This window comes from Cryptomeria japonica, unplaced genomic scaffold (assembly GCF_030272615.1).
Source record: "Cryptomeria japonica unplaced genomic scaffold, Sugi_1.0 HiC_scaffold_354, whole genome shotgun sequence".
Lineage (NCBI taxonomy): Eukaryota > Viridiplantae > Streptophyta > Pinopsida > Cupressales > Cupressaceae > Cryptomeria > Cryptomeria japonica.
In genome coordinates, this window is record NW_026729176.1 from 145,001 (window position 1) to 159,130 (window position 14,130).

A 14,130-nucleotide genomic window follows, 5' to 3' on the forward strand; every position below is an offset into this window, starting at 1 on the left:
GATGTAGCAGAGATAGCAATCGGGGTGTGTGATGCAGAAGAGATAGCAATCGAGGTGTGCGGTGGGAAGGGCCCAGCAGCCAGAATGCATGAAGCGACGGATGAAGCAGTGATGACAACCGGGCTGTGAGGAGAGGAGGGATGCAGCCAAGAAAGCAATCAGGGCTCGAGGCAAGGGATGCATCAAGGATAGCAATCATGTTGTGAGGCGAGATTCCAAAGGCTAAACGTGAGAGGCTGCAGGGTCGACTCAGAGAGGTCTATGCATGTGAGAGGCTGAAAGCAAGGTCGACTCGGAGCGGTCTATGCATCGGGCGCGCTTGGGGCGACTACCAGTGCCAACCCCTTATCCCGCGACGCGTCCGACAAAGAGAACGTTCCAAGGCGGCAGAGGAGGTTACCAGCCGAAGGATGCAGTAGCAATAACAGGTATAGTTCCGCGGCGGCCGAGAAGACTCACCGCATAGGAATCGGGATGCGAGGCGAGGGATGCGGCGGGAAGGCCCCGACGGCTAAACGGAAGAGGCTGCAGGGCCGCCTCGGAATGGTCCAAGCATCGGATGCGATTGGGACGACTACCAGTGCCAACCCCTTATCCCGCGATGCGTCCGATACACAGATAGTTCCAAGGCGGCCGAGGAGCCTCACCGCATATCAATCGGGGTGCGAGGCGAGGGATGGGGCGGGAAGGCCCCAACGGCTAGACGGAAGAGGCTTCAGGGCCACCTCGGAATGGTCCAAGCATCGGACGCGCTTGGGGCGACTGCCAATGCCAACCCCTTATCCCGCGATGCGTCCGATACACAGATGGTTCCAAGGCGGCCGAGGAGCCTCACCGCATAGCAATCGGGGGTGCGAGGCGAGGGATGGGGCGGGAAGGCCCCAACGGCTAGACGGAAGAGGCTTCAGGGCCGCCTAGGAATGGTCCAAGCATCGGACACGCTTGGGGCGACTACCAGTGACAGCCCCCTATCCCGCGATGCGTCCGATACGAAGATGGTTCCAAGGCGGCCGAGGAGCCTCACCGCATAGCAATCGGGGTGCGAGGTGGGGGATGCGGCGAGATGGCCCCAACGGCTAGACGGAAGAGGCCACAGGGCCGCGTCGGAATAGTCCAAGCATCGGACGCGCTTGGGGCGACTACCAGTGACAACCCCTTATCCCGCGATGCGTCCGATACGAAGATAGTTCCAAGGCGGCCGAGGAGCCTCACCGCATAGCAATCGGGGTGCGAGGTGGGGGATGCGGCGAGATGGCCCCAACGGCTAGACGGAAGAGGCTGCAGGGCCGCCTCGGAATAGTCCAAGCATCGGACGCGCTTGGGGCCACTACCAGTGACAACCCCTTATCCCGCAATGCGTCCGATACGAAGATAGTTCCAAGGCGGCCGAAGAGCCTCACCGCATAGCAATCGGGGTGCGAGGTGGGGGATGCGGCGAGATGGCCCCAACGGCTAGACGGAAGAGGCCACAGGGCCGCCTCGGAATAGTCCAAGCATCGGACGCGCTTGGGGCGACTACCAGTGACAACCCCTTATCCCGCGATGCGTCCGATACGAAGATAGTTCCCAGGCGGCCGAGGAGCCTCACCGCATAGCAATCGGGGTGCGAGGCGAGGGATGCGGCGAGATGGCCCCAAAGGCTAGACGGAAGAGGCTGCAGGGCTGCCTCGGAATAGTCCAAGCATCGGACGCGCTTGGGGCGACTACCACTGCCAACCCCTTATCCCGCGATGCGTCCGATACACAGATAGTTCCGAGGCGGCCGAGGAGGTGGGGGATGCAGCGAGATGGCCCCAACGGCTAGACGGAAGAGGCTGCAGGGCCGCCTCGGAATAGTCCAAGCATCGGACGCGCTTGGGGCGACTACCAGTGACAACCCCTTATCCCGCGATGCGTCCGATACACAGATAGTTCCGAGGCGGCCAAGGAGCCTCACCGCATAGCAATCGTGGTGCGAGGTGGGGGATGCGGCGAGATGGCCCCAACGGCTAGACGGAAGAGGCTGCAGGGCCGCCTCGGAATGGTCCAAGCATCGGATGCGCTTGGGGCGACTACCACTGCCAACCCCTTATCCCGCGATGCGTCCGATACACAGATAGTTCCAAGGCGGCCGAGGAGCCTCACAGCATAGCAATCAGGGTGCGAGGCGAGGGATGCGGCGAGAAAGCCCCAACGGCTAGAGGGAAGAGGCTTCAGGTCCGCCTCGGAATGGTCCAAGCATCGGACGCGCTTGGGGCGACTACCAGTGACAACCCCTTATCCCGCGACGCGTCCGATACACAGATAGTTCCAAGGCGGCCGAGGAGCCTCACCGCATAGCAATCGGGGTGCGAGGCGAGGGATGCGGCGAGAAGGACCCAACGGCTACACGGAAGAGGCTTCGGGGCCGCCTCGGAATGGTCCAAGCATCGGACGCGCTTGGGGCGACTACCAGTGACAACCCCTTATCCCGCGACGCGTCCGATACACAGATAGTTCCAAGGCGGCCGAGGAGCCTCACCGCATAGCAATCGGGGTGCGAGGCGAGGGATGCGGCGAGAAGGACCCAACGGCTACACGGAAGAGGCTTCGGGGCCGCCTCGGAATGGTCCAAGCATCGGACGCGCTTGGGGCGACTACCAGTGACAACCCCTTATCCCGCGACGCGTCCGATACACAGATAGTTCCAAGGCGGCCGAGGAGCCTCACCGCATAGCAATCGGGGTGCGAGGCGAGGGATGCGGCGAGAAGGACCCAACGGCTAGACGGAAGAGGCTTCGGGTCCGCCTCGGAATGGTCCAAGCATCGGACGCGCTTGGGGCGACTACCAGTGACAACCCCTTATCCCGCGACGCGTCCGATACACAGATAGTTCCAAGGCGGCCGAGGAGCCTCACCGCATAGCAATCGGGGTGCGAGGCGAGGGATGCGGCGAGAAGGACCCAACGGCTAGACGGAAGAGGCTTCGGGTCCGCCTCGGAATGGTCCAAGCATCGGACGCGCTTGGGGCGACTACCAGTGACAACCCCTTATCCCGCGACGCGTCCGATACACAGATAGTTCCAAGGCGGCCGAGGAGCCTCACCGCATAGCAATCGGGGTGCGAGGCGAGGGATGCGGCGAGAAGGACCCAACGGCTAGACGGAAGAGGCTTCGGGTCCGCCTCGGAATGGTCCAAGCATCGGACGCGCTTGGGGCGACTACCAGTGACAACCCCTTATCCCGCGACGCGTCCGATACACAGATAGTTCCGAGGCGGCCGAGGAGCCTCACCGCATAGCAATCGGGGTGCGAGGCGAGGGATGCGGCGAGAAGGACCCAACGGCTAGACGGAAGAGGCTTCGGGTCCGCCTCGGAATGGTCCAAGCATCGGACGCGCTTGGGGCGACTACCAGTGACAACCCCTTATCCCGCGACGCGTCCGATACACAGATAGTTCCGAGGCGGCCGAGGAGCCTCACCGCATAGCAATCGGGGTGCGAGGCGAAGGATGCGGCGAGAAGGACCCAACGGCTAGACGGAAGAGGCTTCGGGTCCGCCTCGGAATGGTCTAAGCATCGGACGCGCTTGGGGCGACTACCAGTGACAACCCCTTATCCCGCGACGCGTCCGATACACAGATAGTTCCGAGGCGGCCGAGGAGCCTCACCGCATAGCAATCGGGGTGCGAGGCGAGGGATGCGGCGAGAAGGACCCAACGGCTAGACGGAAGAGGCTTCAGGGCCGCCTCGGAATGGTCCAAGCATCGGACGCGCTTGGGGCGACTACCAGTGACAACCCCTTATCCCGCGACGCGTCCGATACACAGATAGTTCCGAGGCGGCCGAGGAGCCTCACCGCATAGCAATCGGGGTGCGAGGCGAGGGATGCGGCGAGAAGGACCCAACGGCTAGACGGAAGAGGCTTCAGGGCCGCCTCGGAATGGTCCAAGCATCGGACGCGCTTGGGGCGACTACCAATGACAACCCCTTATCCCGCGACGCGTCCGATACACAGATAGTTCCGAGGCGGCCGAGGAGCCTCACCGCATAGCAATCGGGGTGCGAGGCGAGGGATGCGGCGAGAAGGACCCAACGGCTAGACGGAAGAGGCTTCAGGGCCGCCTCGGAATGGTCCAAGCATCGGACGCGCTTGGGGCGACTACCAGTGACAACCCCTTATCCCGCGACGCGTCCGATACACAGATAGTTCCGAGGCGGCCGAGGAGCCTCACCGCATAGCAATCGGGGTGCGAGGCGAGGGATGCGGCGAGAAGGACCCAACGGCTAGACGGAAGAGGCTTCAGGGCCGCCTCGGAATGGTCCAAGCATCGGACGCGCTTGGGGCGACTACCGTTGCCAACCCCTTATCCCGCGATGCGTCTGATACACAGATAGTTCCGAGGCGGCCGAGGAGCCTCACCGCATAGCAATCGGGTTGCGAGGCAGATTATTGGGAAGGGAACCCCCTGGGATGCGGCTCAAGCAGTGCCCAAAGGGACTGGAATGCGGAATCACATCGAGAGACCCAAATGCTATACGAGGGCTCAAATCGAATTATCGATTTGGCCACGACATGGACGCATCGGAACGACTACCTTTGCCGAACCACTCGCAATTGCATCCATACCGAAACCAATAGACATTTCCGTTAGAGCCCTCGCATAGCATTCGGGAATCTCGCATGCCCCTCTAAATCGACCAATGCTGGCGCTCAATGAAAATCCGAGCGCTACCACCGTTCGAGCGCCAGCATTGGTCGAGTTAGAGGGGCACGGGGGAGAATGCTCCAGTCAACACCTCCCCTATATAAGTTATTTGTCCGATTCTCGCACAACCGTAGTCTGCCTCGTCGAATCAAACAACGGTCCCAGATTCCGACTTCCGTTCCGTAGAGACCCAAAAGCTAGATGGAGGCTCGCAAGAAAGAGAGTCGGCGCATAGCAATCGGGTTTCTCGAACGTTTAGGGACCGAGCTCACTTGCGGATAGGGCAAAATCCGCCAAGCAACCCAAAAGCTAGACGGGGGCTCGAATCGAATCGCCTAGGCGGCCACAACAACGACGTGTTGGATCGACTACCAGTGCCAAACCATTCAGCAAGACTAGTCTGTGTCGAGGCCGGATAGAGATTCTCAGAGAGCGCCCGCATAGCATTTAGGAGACCTGCCGCGTCCCTCACACTCGACAAATGGTGGTGCACGTTTATAAATCCGAGCGATCCCAACCCTTTCAAGCACCAACATCGGTCGAGATAGAGGGGCACGGAGGGGGCTGCGTGAGACAACACAGTCCCCTATATAAGTTATTTGTCCGATTCTCACACATCCGAAGAATGGTCATCAAATCGGACAACAGCCCAAACTTCCGACTTCCGTCCCAGAAAGCCCAAGAGCTATCTAAAACGTTCATGGCCGGAACTCGATCGCGGCTATACCAGTCCGCCAAGCAACCCAAAAGCTAGACTGGAGCTCTAGTCGAATCACCTCTGTGGCCATTGCAAGGACGTGTTGGAGCGACTACCATTGCCGAACCATTCCGCAGGTCGAGTCCATACCAAGGCCGCATAGAGATTCACGATGAGCTCCTGCATAGCAATCAGGAGACTTGCCGTGTCCATCACAATCGATAAATCCTGGTGCAAGATTTTTGCATCCGAGCGCTCCAACCAGTCGAGCACCAGCATCAATCGACATAAACGGGCACGGGGGGAGGATGCTCGAGAACACTACCTCCCCTATATAAGTTATTTGTCCGATTCTCAAGCAGCCGAAGTCTGGTCATCGAATCGGGTCAAAGACCACAACTTCCGACTTTACCCACAATGCAAGTCATCGAATCGAACATCGGCCCCCGAGTCGGACTCCATGCGTATGTCAGGTCATCGGACCCAAATTCCGCCTTCCTGCGCATGGCGGGCCATCAATATCAACTCGGTCATCGGACCCAAACTCCGCCTTTTTGCGTATGGCACGCCTTCAAATCGGTCATCGGACCCAAATTCCGCCTTCCTGTGCATGGCGGGCCATCAACATCAACTCGGTCATCGGACCCAAATTCCGCCTTTCTGCGCATGGCACGCCATCAACTCGGTCATCGGACCCAAATTCCGCCTTCCTGCGCATGGCAGGTCATCGGACACAAATTCAGACCTCGCCAATATGCCTACGTATCGAATCGGTCATCGGACCCAACTTCCGACTTCATCCATACTGTAGGGTCTTTGAGGTTGGCGCGGTGCGCTCAACCCAGGGAGTCGACCCATCGAAGCATACACCTCCCCTATATAAGCTATTTGTCCGATTCCCACACCTGTGTAGTTTGCACCTCTGACCAGGACATCGACCCCAACTTCCGAACTCGACTGCAACGACGGCACCAGCGCCTTGGTGCGCACCTTGCGACGCACAGTCCCAACATTCGCCTTCCTGCACATGGCAGGTCATCGGACCCAAATTCCGACCTCGCGAGTATGCCTACATATCGAATCGGTCATCGGACCCAACTTCCGACTTCATCCATACCGTAGGGTCTTTGAGGTTGGCGCGGTGCGCTCAACCCGGGGAGTCGACCCAACGAAGCATACACCTCCCCTATATAAGCTATTTGTCCGATTCCCACACCTGTGTAGTTTGCACCTCCGATCAAGACATCGACCCCAACTTCCGAACTCGCCTCCAACGACCGAACCAGCGCCTTGGTGCGCACCTTGCAACGCACAGTGCCAACATTCGCCTTCCTGCACGTGGCAGGTCATCGGACCCAAATTCCGACCTCGCGAGTATGCCTACATATCGAATCGGTCATCGGACCCAACTTCCGACTTCATCCATACCGTAGGGTCTTTGAGGTTGGCGCGGTGCGCTCAACCCGGGGAGTCGACCCAACGAAGCATACACCTCCCCTATATAAGCTATTTGTCCGATTCCCACACCTGTGTAGCTTGCACCTCCGATCAGGACATCGACCCCAACTTCCGAACTCGACTAAAAAGACCGCACCAGCGCCTTGGTGTGCACCTTGCAACGCACAGTGTCAACATTCGCCTTCCTGCACATGGCAGGTCATCGGACCCAAATTCCGACCTCATGAGCATACCTACTAATCGAATCGGTCATCGGACCCAACTTCCGACTTCATCCATACCGTAGGGTCTTTGAGGTTGGCGCGGTGCGCTCAACCTGGGGAGTCGACCCATCGAAGCATACACCTCCCCTATATAAGCTATTTGTCCGATTCCGACACCTGTGTAGTTTGCACCTCCGCTCAGGACATCGACCCCAACTTCCGAACTCGCCTGCAACGACCGAACCAGCGCCTTGGTGCGCACCAAAAGTGCGCACTTTTGGAGGGCACTTTTGTGCGCTCCAAAGGTGCGCACTTTTGGAGGGCACTTTTCTGCGCTCCAAAGGTGCGCACTTTTGGAGGGCACTTTTTGGAGGGCACTTTTCTGCGCTCCAAAGGTGCGCACTTTTGGAGGGCACTTTTTGGAGGGCACTTTTCTGCGCTCCAAAGGTGCGCACTTTTGGAGGGCACTTTTTGGAGGGCACTTTTCTGCGCTCCAAAGGTGCGCACTTTTGGAGGGCACTTTTTGGAGGGCACTTTTCTGCGCTCCAAAGGTGCGCACTTTTGGAGGGCACTTTTTGGAGGGCACTTTTCTGCGCTCCAAAGGTGCGCACTTTTGGAGGGCACTTTTTGGAGGGCACTTTTCTGCGCTCCAAAGGTGCGCACTTTTGGAGGGCACTTTTTGGAGGGCACTTTTCTGCGCTCCAAAGGTGCGCACTTTTGGAGGGCACTTTTTGGAGGGCACTTTTCTGCGCTCCAAAGGTGCGCACTTTTGGAGGGCACTTTTTGGAGGGCACTTTTCTGCGCTCCAAAGGTGCGCACTTTTGGAGGGCACTTTTGTGCACTCCAAAGGTGCGCACTTTTGGAGGGCACTTTTCCTGTGCTCCAAAGGTGCACACCTAGGTGAGCACCTTCGACCACACCTTGTAGCACACCAAACTCTGACTTTCGACTTCATCCGCAATGCAGGGTCTTTGAGGTTGGCGCAATGCGCACAACCAGGGGAGTCGACCCATCAAACCCAACACCTCCCCTATATAAGCTATTTGTCTGATTCTCATACATGCGTAGCCTGCAGGAGCAATTAGGACATCGACCCCAACTTTCGGCTTCTAAACGAAAACAAGGTCTTTGAGGTTGGTGTAATGCGAACAACTAGGGGAGTCAACCCATCAAACCCAACACCTCCCCTATATAAGCTATTTGTCTGATTCTCATACATGTGTAGTCTACAGGAGCAATTAGGACATCGACCCCAACTTTTGACTTCTTAACGAAAACAAGGTCTTTGAGGTTGACGTAATGCGCACAACCAGGGGAGTCGACCCATCAAACCCAACACCTCCCCTATATAAGCTATTTGTCCGATTCTCATACATGTGTAGCCTGCAGGAGCCATTAGGACATTGACCCCAACTTTTGACTTCTTAACGAAAACAAGGTCTTTGAGGTTGGCGTAATGCGCACAACCAAGGGAGTTGACCCATCAAACCCAACACCTCCCCTATATAAGCTATTTGTCTGATTCTCATACATGTGTAGCCTGCAACAACGATTAGGACATCCACCCCAACTTCTGAATTCATCTGCGTTGACCGCACCAAAGGTGCACGCCTTGGTGCTCACCAAAATCCGACTTCCGACTTCTTCTGCTATGCGGGGTCTTTGAGGTTGGCGCAGTGCGCACAACCAGGGGAGTCAACCCACCGAATGCAACACCTCCCCTATATAAGCTATTTGTCTGATTCTCATACATGCGTAGACTGCAGCAATGATTAGGACATCCACCCCAACTTTTGACTTCTTAAACAAGACAGGGTCTTTGAAGTTGGTGCAGTGCACACAACCAGGGGAGTCGACCCATCAAACGCAACACCTCCCCTATATAAAGCTATTTGTCCGATTCTCATACGTGTAGTCTGCAGCAGCGATTAGGACATCGACCCCAACTTCCGAATTCGTTTGCATTGACCGCACCAAAGGTGCACGCCTTGGTGTGCACCCTGGAGTGCACTTTGGTGCTCACCTCGGTGCACACTTTGGTGTGCACCTCGGTGTGCACCAAAGGTGCGCACCTTGGAGCGCACCAAAGGTGTACACTTTGGAGCGCACCACATAGGGTCTTTGAGAGGTTGGCGCAGTGCGCACACCAAGGTGGGTGTTGAGGTGCGTGCCGAGGTGGGTGGGTGCTAGGGTGCGCTCCATGGTGGGTGCCAGGGTGGGTGCGTGCTAGGGTGGATTCCAAAGAGGGTCATAGGGTGGGTGCCAAGGTGGGTTGGTGATATAGTGGGTTCAAAGGTGGGTACTAGGGTGGGTTCCAAGGTGGGTCACAAGTTGGGTGCCAGGATGCGTGGGTGTTAGGTTGGGTGCCAAGGTGGGCTCCTGCGTGGGTGGGTGCTAGGGTGGGTTTCAAGGTGGACGCGAGGGCGGGTGCCAAGGTGGGTAACAAGTTGGGTGTTAGGATGGGTGAGTGCTAGAGTGGGTGCCAAGGTGGGTGGGTGCTAAGGTGGATGCCAAGGTGGTTCACAGGGTGGGTGGGTTCTAGGGTGAGTTCCAAGGTGGGTCACAGGTTCAGTGCTAGGGTGGGTGTCAAGGCGGGTGTCGAGGTGCCTGGGTGCTAGGGTGTGGATGCCAATGTGGGTCATAGGGTGGGTACTAGGGTGGGCTGCAATGTGGGTGCCAAGGTGGGTAACATGCTCGGTGGGTTCTAAATTGGGTGCCAGGGTGGGTGTGCACCCACCTTGCCCGAGGTGGGTGCCAAGGTGCCAGTGTGGGTGGGTGCTAAGGTGGATGCCAAGGTGGGTGAGAAGGTGGGTGATAGGTTGAGTGGTAGGATGGGTGGGTGCCAAGATGGGTCACAGGGTGGGTGCAAGGGTGGGTAGGTGCTAGGGTTGGTGTCAGGGTGGGTGGGTGCTAGGTTGGGTTCCAAGGTGGGTGCGAGGGTGAGTGTCAAGGTGGGTCACAGGTTAGGTGCTAGGATGGGTGAGTGCTAGGGTGCAAAGGTGCCAGGGTGGGTGCTAGGATGGGTCGATGCTAGGGTGAGTGGCAAGGTGGGTCCACAAGTGTCAAGGTGGGTGCCGAGGTGGGTGCCAAGTCGGCGACTGCTATGGTGGATGCCAAGGTGGGTCACGGGGTGGGTGCCAAGTTGCTAGGTTGGGTTCCAAGGTGGGTGCCAACGTGGGTGCTAGGGTGCGTGGGTTAAAGGGTGTGTCACAACGTGGGTGCCAGGATGGGTGCGCACCCACACTGGCCAAGACGGGTGCGGGTGCAAGGTTGGGTTCCAAGCCCGGTCACAGGCTGGGTGCTAGGATGGGTGGGTGCCAAGGTGGGCACCAGGGTGGGTGCACCCACCCTGGCCAAGGTGGGTCACGGGGTGGGTCCTAGGGTGGGTAACGGGGTGGGTACTAAGGTGCGTGCCAAGGTGGGTCATAGGGTGGGTGCCAAGGTGGGCACCAGGGTGGGTGTGCACCAACCCTAGCCAGGGTAGGTCACGGGGTGGTTGTCGGGGTGGGCGTCAAGGAGCCAAGGTGGGTGGCAAGTAGCCAAGTTGCGTGCCAAGGTGGGTGTCGGGGTGGGTGCCAAGGATCCAAGGTGGGTGCCAAGGAACCAAGGTGGGTGTCTGGGTGGGTGCCGAGGTGGGAGCCAGGGTGGGTCCCAAGGTGAGTGCAAAGGTGGGTGCCAGGGTCAAGGTGAGTGCCAATGTGGGTTCCAAGGTGCCAGGGTCAGGGTGAGTGCCAATGTGGGTTCAAAGGTGCTAAGTTGGGTGCGAGGTTGGGTGCGAGGGTGGGTGGGTGCCAAGGTGTGCTAGGTGGAAGCCCGGGTGGGTCGGCATCCCATGGGTGTCGAGTTGGGTGCCTGATGGGTGCTTCTTGTCAAGTTTTAGTCGTCGGGACTCATTTCGAGCCTTAGAGGTCGTTTCTTGTCCGGTTGCCCTGTCTTCGACCTGGGAACCCAATTTTGGTCCTCGGGTCCCATTTTTTTTTGTCTCGCATCCCACTTTTGGCCTGTGGCCTTTTCGGGGTCGATTCTCGTTTTGGGCATCAGAGCATGTTTCTTCTCCTAAAACCCAATATTTGTTTATTAAGTCTCGGAACACATTTTTGTTCTCGTGGACCCATCATGGGTCTTGGAACGCATTTGTGGTCCTTGGGTCCCATTTTGCATCCCGAAACTTGTGTTTTGGTGCTTGATCCCTATTTTGGGTGCCCACCTTGCACCAAGTGCGCACCCGGGGCAAACCGAGCGCCTTGGTGCACCGGGGCAAGATCGAGCGTGCACCCGAGGCGCCCCGAACATGCACCAAGGTGCACTCGGCCCACATGTGAGCGCAGGTCGTTGCGCCCGAGGTGGTGTGTGGGCACCGCGTTGCAGACGGGACACTGCACGCACACGACGCCCCCTCCAGGTGCACGCACGTAGGCCGGGCCGGGTGCACACCCGACGCCCTAGCAAGGTGCGCGCACCCGGGCAGGGCTCACACTTGGCGAACGGGGCGCACTTCGCGAGGGAGGGTGTGCACCTCGACGGGGGTGGGTGGCCGGGGTGGATTCGCACGTGGGTCGCGGTTTGCTAAGTACACACTGCGACAAGCTCATAACGGGTGCGATCATACCAGCATTAGTGCACCGGATCCCATCAGAACTCCGCAGTTAAGCGCGCTTGGGCCGGAGTAGTACTGGGATGGGTGACCTCCCGGGAAGTCCCGGTGTTGCACCCTTTTTTAGTTTTTCGCCGGGCGTCGCAATGCTATTTGAATAAACCTTTTGCCCGTTTGCGTTCTCGTCGGGGCCGGGCCGGGCCGGGGTGCGCTGCCCGCACTACCGCGCGCGCGGGGGCGACACCGAGCGCGCACCCGAGGCACCCCGAGCACACAGGCCACGGTGCAACCCGGGCGTTGTGCGCGCACCCCGGTGCGCCCGAGGTGCTGCGCGCGCACCCAGGTGAAATCGGTGTGCACCTCGGCCAGTGCGCGCTCGGTCGAGTCGCGCACGTTGGCCAAGGTGCACGGTGATGTTTCTTACTCTAAGGTTCCGCACCAGACGCCCGGGACAGGTGAGCGAAGCTGGGCGGGGCCGGGTGCGCGGCCGGGGCAGGTGCACGCAGCTGGAGAGAGCTTTGGAGCACACTTCGGAGCGCACCAATGATGCGCTCCATTCAAAAGTTTCCTGAAAAGGCAAAAAAAGTTGAGATTATAGAATTTCCCACTTGAGAGATTGTAAAAAAAAAAAATTTAAAATGAAGGAAACGCGGGTGCCAAGGTGTGCGCAGCCCAGCCAAGGTGTGCGCACCAAGGCGCCCACCCTGGCGAAGGTGCACGCAAGGTGCGCACCCGAGGCAAACCGGACAATTAACCCAACTTTCGACTTCGCGCGCACCTTGGAGCGCACTTCGAAGCGCTCCTTGGTGCGCACCAATCTTGGGCACCTCGGAGTGCACCATGGCGCCCACCAAGGTGCGCACCCGGGGCAAACCGAGCTCCGACTTCGTGCGCACCTTGGAGCGCACGAAAGGTGCGCACCATGGCGCCCACCAAGGTGCGCAGCCCAGCCAAGGCGTGCGCATCAAGGTGCGCACCCTGGCGAAGGTGCGCACCCGGGGCAAACCGAGCTCCGACTTCGTGCGCACCTTGGAGCGCACAAAAGGTGCGCAACCCAGCCAAGGTGTGCGCACCCCGGTCAAACCGAGCTCCGAATCGTGCGCACCAGAGGTGCACGCCATCGTGCGCACCTTGGAGCACACTTCGGAGCCCTCCTTGGTGCGCGCCGATGTTGCGCACCTCAGAGCGCACCCGGGGAAAACAATGCAATTAACCCGACTTTCGACTTCGTGGGCACCTCGGAGCGCTCTCGGGTTCGCACCTCGGAGCACACCGAGGTGCGCACCTTTGATGCGCTGCCTTCACCAATTTCCAGAAAAGGCAAGAAAACATTGAGAAGGTGTGCGCACCGAGGTGCCCACCCTGGCGAAGGTGCACGCGAGGTGCGCACCCGGGGCAAACCGGGCTCCGACTTCGTGCACGCCGCACCTTGGAGCACACTTCGGAGCGCTCCTTGGTGCGCACCAGGGCGCGCAACCCAGCCGAGGTGCCCACCCCGGCGAAGGTGCACGCGAGGTGCGCACCCGGGGCAAACCGGGCTCCGACTTCGTGCACGCCATGGTGCCCACCGCGGCGAAGGTGCACGCGAGGTGCGCACCCGGGGCAAACCGGGCTCCGACTTCGTGCACGCCGCACCTTGGAGCACACTTCGGAGCGCTCCTTGGTGCGCACCAGGGCGCGCAACCCAGCCGAGGTGCCCACCCCGGCGAAGGTGCACGCGAGGTGCGTACCCGGGGCAAACCGGGCTCCGACTTCGTGCACGCCGCACCTTGGAGCACACTTCGGAGCGCTCCTTGGTGCGCACCATGGTGCCCACCAGGCCGCGCAACCCAGCCAAGGTGTGCGCACCAAGGTGCACGCGAGGTGCGCACCCGGGGCAAACCGGGGTCCGACTTCGTGCACGCCGCACCTTGGAGCACACATCGGGGCGCTCCCGGGTTCGCACCGGCGTTGCGCACCGTGGTGGGCACCTCGGAGCACACCAAGGTGGGCAGCGAGGTGCGCACCTTTGATGCGATGCCTTCACTAATTTCCATAAAAGGCAAAAAAAAAACGAGATTTTAAAATTTCCGTTTTGAAAGATAGTGAGAAAAAGGGAATGCTGGTGCCATCTTGAGCCCGCCCTGGTGCGCAGCCCAGCCAAGGTGTGCGCACCAAGGTGCCCACCCTGGCGAAGGTGCGCGCCCGGGCAATTAACCCAACTTCCAACTTCGCGCGCGCCAGGGTGGGAGCGCACCCAACAACCGGGCCTGGGAAGAGCCAATGCGAGAAACCCCACCAAACGCTCTGACAAAAAAAGAGGGGGCGCTCCAGTAACCCCGCTTCGGAGCGCACCCTGGGCAAACCCAGCCAAGGTGCCCACCCCGGCCAAGGTGCAGGCGAGGTGCGCACCCGGGGCAAACCGGGCTCCGACAACGTGCACGCCGCACCTTGGAGCACACTTCGTAGCGCTCCCGGGTGCGCACCTCAGAGCACACCAAGGTGGGCAGCGAGGTGCGCACCTTTGATGCGC

General features: G+C 59.6%; 1 non-coding gene across 1 annotated transcript; it reads left to right on the plus strand.

Moving 5' to 3' along the window:
- The first annotated feature begins 11,619 nt into the window (after positions 1 to 11,619).
- LOC131870863 (5S ribosomal RNA) lies at positions 11,620 to 11,738 on the plus strand. The gene has a single exon (XR_009369164.1). It is a non-coding gene; the product is annotated as a 5S ribosomal RNA (ribosomal RNA).
- The last annotated feature ends 2,392 nt before the right edge of the window (positions 11,739 to 14,130 follow it).